This window comes from Manis pentadactyla, chromosome 18, assembly GCF_030020395.1.
Source record: "Manis pentadactyla isolate mManPen7 chromosome 18, mManPen7.hap1, whole genome shotgun sequence".
Classification (NCBI taxonomy): Eukaryota; Metazoa; Chordata; class Mammalia; order Pholidota; family Manidae; genus Manis; species Manis pentadactyla.
Window position 1 is genome coordinate 30,113,029 of NC_080036.1, and position 8,388 is coordinate 30,121,416.

Here is an 8,388-nt window from a genome sequence, read left to right on the forward strand (position 1 = left end):
GAAACTACAGGGAAAACCGGGTGCACTAACCCCCTGGGCAACAGCTTTAAATCACACAAGCTTTCTGATTCTAGATGGCTGTCAGAATAAGCATGGGCTGGACAGTCGGTGTTCCGATAATCGCAGAATACATGCCCACGAACAAACAGAACCCTGCGTGCGGACCCTGGAAAAGGAGCCACGGCCGCCCGTCGGCTCTCACAAAGCTAGCAAACCAAAAGCGAGGGAGATCCCGCTTGGGCCCTTCGAGTTTGCTCCTCGCCCTTTCTAAGCCATGCGTGTGCTTTTCTGTTCAAATGCCAACAGATGCAACTTATGAAATGAAACTTATAAAAAGAGACTGGAAAGATTTCTCAAAGGGGGAGAGGATAAGGCATCAGACTGGAGAAGGGAACTAGAGGCTTCACTGCACGTGGGAGGAGGGCTGGTGGCCGGAGGACTCTCGGGAGGGGCTCAGAGTCCAGGGAGAGGCTGGCAGAGGGGCAGGAGGGAGGTGGTCTCGGGCGGCCATCAGGACGCTCGTCTGGGACACCGCAGAAGCACCAAATAACTGTCTGGTCCCTCCATTCACCGCCTCGGGCCAAGCATCACACAACCTGGGGCTGGCATCTGAGAGACAAGACACTCCACAGCCAGCTGGCAGCCTCAGAGGAATGGGGGGCCCTGTACCCAAGCCATTGCTGCTGGAAGTACATCCCACACACCCCATCCAAGGAAAGAACACTCCAGAAATGCACGGGCTTAGAAAGTAAACCATCTGGTTTTCTTCAAGTGAACTGCAAAAGGATGCGCTTCAACAAAGCAAAATTAATATTCAGAACATGAAAGATACTCGTTTCATAAAGGAATAAAAACCTAATGGAAAACAGACGTCATGGACAGGTAGTCCTGTTCCTAAAAGACGAAATGCAAATGACCAATAAATATATGAAAAGATGCTCAGCTTCACCGGCCGTGAGGGGATGCACGTTAGAACAAAGAAATGCACTTTTTTATGCAGCAGCATAACAAATTCTTATCCAGGTCAAATACTGATGAAGTAAAGAAATGGACGCGCATTATCACTGCTTTTGTGAGTGCAAATTTTTATAGCCACTCCACAGTATGATTTTGGTAGTGTCTATCAGAATGAAAAATGTATATAACCTATGGCTCAGCCACTTCATGTCTCAATTTCTACCTTAGAGACACCTTGCTTTTGTGTGTGTTCAGTATGAAAGTACAAACATGGTGGCTATAGCACTGTTGGCGACAGACAAACCAGAAAAAAAACATAAAAATGGAAATAAATACAGCATAGGACAGCCAGACCAAGCAGTCTATACCAAACAGTGGAGGCAGACCTATGTGGACCCATGTGAAAAGGTCTTCAAAACATCTTAAGTGAGAAAAATACACTTTCACAGAACAAGAGGTATAGCCTAACAGGATTTAGATTTAATATCGGCCCTCCTACATATAAACCAGAAACAGACTGGACACAGAGACAGACACACCCCCACAGGGAGGGAGGCGGGGGAGGGAAAGAGATTTAAATTCAAAGTAAAGACACCAAATTGATTCCTGTAGAAAGGAGACTCCTATTTTGAACAGCGTCAAGGGAAACCTTATTTTGTACATTTGACCTTATTTTTAAAAATGAGAGTGTATTCATGTTTTACTTTTGAATTAAAAAGTAAATAATTTTAAAAGTATAATCCAGCCTCAAGATAGCAAACTGAAAAATGCAAAGGAAAAAGGAATCTCCAATCCTACCACACTGAGATAACCACGTTTAGCATTTTGCTGGACATCCTTCTAGTCATTTTTCTACATAGGACCAGGGGGAGGTGGAAGCATTGATCCACAGGGGAATCTCCTATTTGGGAGCTGGAAAATATATTAGTGTTCAGGAACAGACGTCGAAGAAAGTGCAATGTGTGCCCTCTGAGCCTTCAGGGGAATATGTGCGGATCACTGACACCTTGTGGAGAAACAGCAGACAAGAGGGAAGCAATTACAGAACGTTCCCGTTCTTGGAACTTGAGGAGTGGGTGAGCCTGGGACCCACGGTGCTGGGCTGAATGGGGCAGAGGGGCCAGGCGACACGGAAATGCTCGCACGCGCCTTCTGTTCATCTCACCGATGCGCCCTCTATAATAATGCGATCACTAAGGGGAAAAGCAGATACAGGTGGAGCAACACACCTGGGCCGGTGCTGGCAGAGTGCGCAGCCAACAGCTGAGATCAGGAGGGGAAGAACTGGAACTGGAAATAGCAGGGTTACGTCTGGTACACCCAGACCCTGCATGTGTGGGAATTTAGGCCGATGCTAATTTTGAATTTCCCAGAAAAACTGTCCATTTCAACTCTGTTTTCAAAGTTGTCACAGAGGTCTTCATAGTATCCTTTTAAAATTTTCCAACAGTCCATTTACGTGTGTGTCAGGTTTTTTGGGTTTTAATGTCATGTGTACCCCATTTTTCTTGATCCTCTTTGCCTAAGGTTTATCTGTTCCAGTCATGTCAAAGAGCAAACCTTGGTTTTGCTGATCAAATCATTTTTGGGGAGGAAGAAGTCGTTTTCACTAATTTCAGGTTTTGCCTCAGTATTTCCTCTTGAATTTCTCTGGGTTTGTTTTCTTGCATTTTCCTGCCCACTAATGAGATTTTGGATTTCTTCTCCTCTGCATCGGCCGTGCACTGCCTGGAGGCAGCTAGCTGAGCGTATGGTTACCGAACAAACAGAAACAATGACAGTGAATGGGAGAGGGGTCTGTCCTCCGGAAGAGAGTAACAAGGTGAAGGCTGTTCACAGGAAGAAGGTCAGAGGGACAGCAACGTCGTGCGTGGGCGGCAGTGGTCCGAGGGAGGGCAGGGCTTGTCCTGGGAGCCCGGATTTGAGCAGCAGTGTTCAGCCGGGGCTAGATCCCTGCAGCCATGCGCGAGATCCGAACAAGAGAAAAATTTGTGCTTGTATGCTAAGCCTTCGCTGTCCCCCAACTCTCCAGAGGGAGTCTCAGTATTGATCATTTTAATTTAATTTTATGCTTACTGACAATGCTTTTGTATTAAAAGCGAAATAAAACTTCCAAGAGCCACAGAGAAGAGACTCAGAGGTCCAAGATTTCAGGCTAGTAATTCAGGATATCAAGACGTCATTCTCGGTCAAACCCAACCTGTTTTCCTCGGACACTTTAAGTTTAGCCCAGGTTAGCCTGCTTTTAAAATGCCTATTTCTCCCTTCCCTCTGAGAGTCACCGTGAGCATTTCCCCTTCCCAGTGTAGGTATTTGGGGATCTGTCCCACTGTAGACAACAAAAATATGAGTTCGCAAAGGCATTTGGCCATTTCAAGTAGGAAACAAAAATTTGCGTCCAAACAGGGCAAATAATCCTACTTGCTGTGGATGTAATCACGTGTCTGACTTTGAATTCCTTTTCTCAAGCGTTTAAACAATGCCTTTATTCTAACCTTGGGGTGGTTTTCCTTCCCCGGTTTCCTGTGCACCCCCTGGAGGAGTTTTTCCCTGCTCTGCTACCTGCTTCTTCCATTAGCCTGTTGCTGGCTGGGCTGGTTTTCTCATTACTGTGTTTTTATAGCACACAATGGTTTCCTCAGTTACACAACAAACCCGAGCCAATAAACCCTCTTCTAGGTAATGTAAAGCATATTTGAGCACAAGAATGGTTACATTTCCGTGGCTAGAAATACACAGTTGTTTTTAATTTTCCATGAGAATGCTGCCTCTCCACCTACAAGTCCTCCTCCTCCTCCGGTGAACCCTTTATGCTAAAGTCATCATACGTGGCTGGAAGTGTAGACTTCCAGGGTTCATTAAGGAAACACACAGACCAAAGGCCATATGCAAACCGCTCTTTAATCTGATCATATCCATGCATGTTCACAGCGCTTTAAAAACCAGACCATAGCAAATATCCTTCGATCAAGAAGCAAGTCCCACCACAGCCAGCCCGGGTGAAGAGAAGACCGTTGTTTTTACAGCACTCCCAGCAGCTAGCAGCACCTCGGCCTCCCGGCAGCGCTGTGCGGTCGGTACGAAAGGAGGCCCGGCGCGGCGGAGTCCTGCCCGGTGGTGCCCGCCTCCTTCCCCGGAGGGGCTGCCTTTTCCTGCCAAGGCTGCTCCTACTCTTGGTGCCCCCCCCCACCCACAGCTACAAACGACTGAGCAGCTCTTAAGGGCTGGGACCCCGCTGTGGGGTAGAGTCCAACCACGAGGGCTGCTTCTTCAAATGATCTGATTGCAAAAGCTTAGAAAAGACTTTTTTGTTTGAACAAGAAACTGCAAGAAACAGTAGTTGAGCATGGGGAGGCTTGGGTCGGGCATCCCTGGTTCCAAACGTCAGCTGCTGCCATGCTGGTGCCCGCCATCCCCAAGGGCCCCACGTCTCTTCTCTTGACCCCCGAGATCTAGTAATGCTCCCCACCGTCTGACAGTGTGAAGGCCACGAGACTCCCATCTCACTCTTTAGTAGAAGGAGGGGCTGCGCTTACTAAGCACCCGCAGTGTACCTCGTATTGTTGCCAGAACTTAAATGCCCCAGTGATGGAACCCTCTGGGCATTGTTAGAAGCACGGGGCAGGGAGTTGACTTTTCATTTCAGCGAGTGAGGCTGAGCGAGGTTAGGCATCTTGCTGAAGGCGACCTTATGTCAGGAGGCGGGTCGTCATAGCTGAGCAGTGAAATGCACGGGCTGACGGCAGTTACAGATGCCTGATACTCGGTGTGGTCCGAGGGCAGTGTCCACGCCATCGGCGGGCGCCTGTTAGAGACGCGGCCTCCCCTCCCCGCCTTGTTGCTCCTGAATCAGAGCTGCGTGCGTCACGGATCCCTTCGTGGCTGCTGCGCGCAGTCACAGGAAGGTGTGGGAACCCTCCCCTGGGCTCACCTGGTCGTTTTACCAGGGAGAAAGTCCACCTAAAGAACCCAATTGCCTCATGAGCAAATAAACTTTAACTTACTAAGATGTAGACTGTGAAGACTAATCATTTCAAAATCAAAACTGGTTCTCCGCAATTCGGTAGAGCTCTCCAAATAAACAAAGTCAATAAAGTGCAAGTAACAAGACGAAAATCTAAAGGCCATGAGGCCAGAGAAGGAGCCTGAATTCAGAAGCAGCAGCGCTTTCTAACATGCAGACTAAAGCCTGGAACTTGTAAGGCTCTCGCTGAGTTCCTAAAATGGGGTAAATTAATAAAGATGCTGATTGAAACATTTACTATTACATGTATTGCCTCATTTAGACACAGTAAAAGGTACTATTACTGGTATTCCCTCTCTTCTAGCAATTAGGATATCAACTGGCTCAAAGTCACAGGGCTGGGAAGTTGCAGAGTTGAGCCTGGAACCTGCGTCTTCCCGTCCCAAGGCCGTGTTCGGCACCACTATGTACAATAGACCATTTATCAGAAAACATGGGTGGCGTATGTAGGGAATGCAGCCCCCTAAAAGTAAGATCGGAAAACTAGTGAATTTTCAGCAAGCCCCTTCCCTGGGATTAGCCAGGGAGTGTGAAGAGCAGAGGTCCATGGAGAGACTTACTTCTGAGGGTCGCAAGGGGTGGCCTTTTTCAAATCATTCCACGCTGGTAGTTCAAGATAATGGAGACTCATGAACTTTTTAGCCATTATGTAAGATACTATTTATTTATTTAAACTGCCCTTAACTCAAAAAGCACTTAGACTTGCATATTGAAAATTAAGTGAAGTAAACTTTCAGCCAATGCAAAATGATAAAATTTTATTTTTTAATTGGTAGGTCCATTTTCCTGCAATCACACAATTTTATGCAAAGACAATGGTTGTCTGAAACTCATAAAAAAACCATCCAACATTTCAGAAATACCCTTAAAAATATAAATTTATTCATCTTTCTTTTTATAGAATAGTATTTGTTCATTATGGAACATTTGAAAAAGACAGAAAATTATACAGAAAAAAAGAAATTGCTTAGACCCATGTTTAGAGGAAACAGACAATAGTGTTAGATTACCTTCTGCCATTATGTCCATACAGGGTTTTTTTTTTTGCATATTTTGTTTTCATGGTCAGACCACACAAAATTTTGAACCTAGTGCCCCCTTTAACTTTATATTTTTGGTATTTACCTCTTGTCATAAACTCAGCATTATCCTACATTTAAAAGTTAGTTAATAATCCTAGAGCAGATATCTGTCATTTATCCAATTCTTATCCCACTGGTGAGATTTTTGGCTGTTTTTAATTCTTCGCTTCTGTATATAGTACAATGAATCAAACACACTTGATTATGTGTCAGTTTGTTTGGATATTTATTATTTCAAATTATGCTGATATTTGATGCATTTTGCCAAATAACTTTCTAAAACAGTGAAACATTGGGAAGCTCAGGGCACTACACTCACCGTAACTCCAGCACCAGTTCTCCTCATGATATGTCTACATCTAGACCATTCATTGTGTGGCTTCCCGGTCAGGGGTTCTGCTGCTCGGTGCTATATGAAGGTACAATGGTCAACAGGCACACACCGGGTCAGCAGCAAGACCCCAGGTGTTTGGTCCTGAGTAGAAGGATGTATTTCTCCTGTGTTCACTGACTATATGTAGCTTCTGTTGTCTGGTCTGAAAAAACTCTTCTGACTAGTCAATAACAAAGGTCTCATACATGAACATGCACACGCTCTATTTTTTGGAAACTTGTAATAAAAATTCCATAGGTTTCAACCCATGTCATTTTAATTATTTCTATTTTATCTAAATTTTATTACAGTTTCCAAAAAGCTTTTAATTTTTCCCAAACAGGGATTCAGTGAGAAACATGCTTTCGATTACTAGCCATCCACTCATTTTTTCTCTCACTTCTTTATCCACAACTTTCAAGAAAATAGTACAAGAAATGCAAGTTTATTGTAAAGAGTAAAGGTAAGCATTAATAGTGGAATAAAAACAGCATTATAGTACTGCAATGTAGAAATAAACAGCTGAAATAATACTACAAATTCCAAATGTTTTTATGAGTATGTAATTATGCTTAGTTTTTAAGTGCTGCCATTCTATATTATGTCTTGCTAACAGCTTTCTTCATGTAAGAGAACGTCCTGTTACACAAATGCATCGGTACGTACATTACCCAGTGCAATGTAAGGACACTGTGTGATTCATTTTCATCATTGCCTGTTATTGGACATAGAGATGGTTTGAACATTTTTGCTTACTTGTAATCTTGCATTAAACAGTACTATTCCTAAAGTTTTGCTACATCCGAATTATTTGCACAGGTAAAATTCCTAGACCCATAAATACTGGGTCAGAGAAGATGCACATTATAAAAAAAAGTCAGTAACAACATTTAAAAATCTAATATTGGTTAATTGTAGAAAGTTAACCAATAGAAATAACCAAAAGGAAAAGTGTTTAAAATGATAGTAATAATTTAACCATATGCACATAATCATAAAAATCAGTCTGGGCTGATTTTCCCCCAAAATCTTTTCCATGCATATCTTCTTAATTATCTGTAAGTATATTTAATATAATTTTTCTTATAGTTGGTTTCCTATATATTTCAAATATATATGGTTATGCTATGTACAAAAATATTTTGACAACACGTAGTTGGTGTTTGTAAATACTTACTGAATTAATAAATATAGGAATAGAAATAGGATGATTCTGTAGGTGCCAGATCACAGTCCAATTTTTATTTTAAAAGTATCTTTAGCATCTATTCATGTTAAAAGTTTTCACCCACAACATTTGTGTGTTTATAGACCTTATAACCTATGAATAAAACCATTTTGGAAAAAACAATAATAGCATCATTAAATCAAAACATGCTAAAGCTGAAGTCCTTGAAAAATTTAGAACATTTATTGTATTTATTATAAACAAAAAGGAAATAAAATTTTTCATATTGGTTCTTATGATAAGAAGTCAGAGAATGCATAATTAAATAAACATACAGAAAGAGAAGCAAGGAATTAATAGCAACATACATTTTAACGAATTGGAAAGCTAATTTAGAATGTATACCTACAGGAATTGGATCTTTGAGGGGAAAAAGAAGAACCAAACCAAAAATAAATAAATAAAGATAACTGAAGAATAAGTAAACAAAAATAAATAAATAAAAATTGGAAGAATACGACTGTTTCAAATTCTCAATTCTAATAAAAAATCAAAAAGTAATCACAACGAAAGAAATCACCAAAGTGGCTAAAACCACAGGTACAGATGGGATTCCAAAAGAACAGCAGACAGCCATACGGAAATACATGCTGATAAATTTGATGATTTTGGTGAAGCACTTGATCTTCAAGGAAGTTATCATGGACTACACTTCATTTATGAGGAAGAAAAAACCTGAATAGACCAATAACCATGGACATTTGAAAAACTCATATAGAAGTAA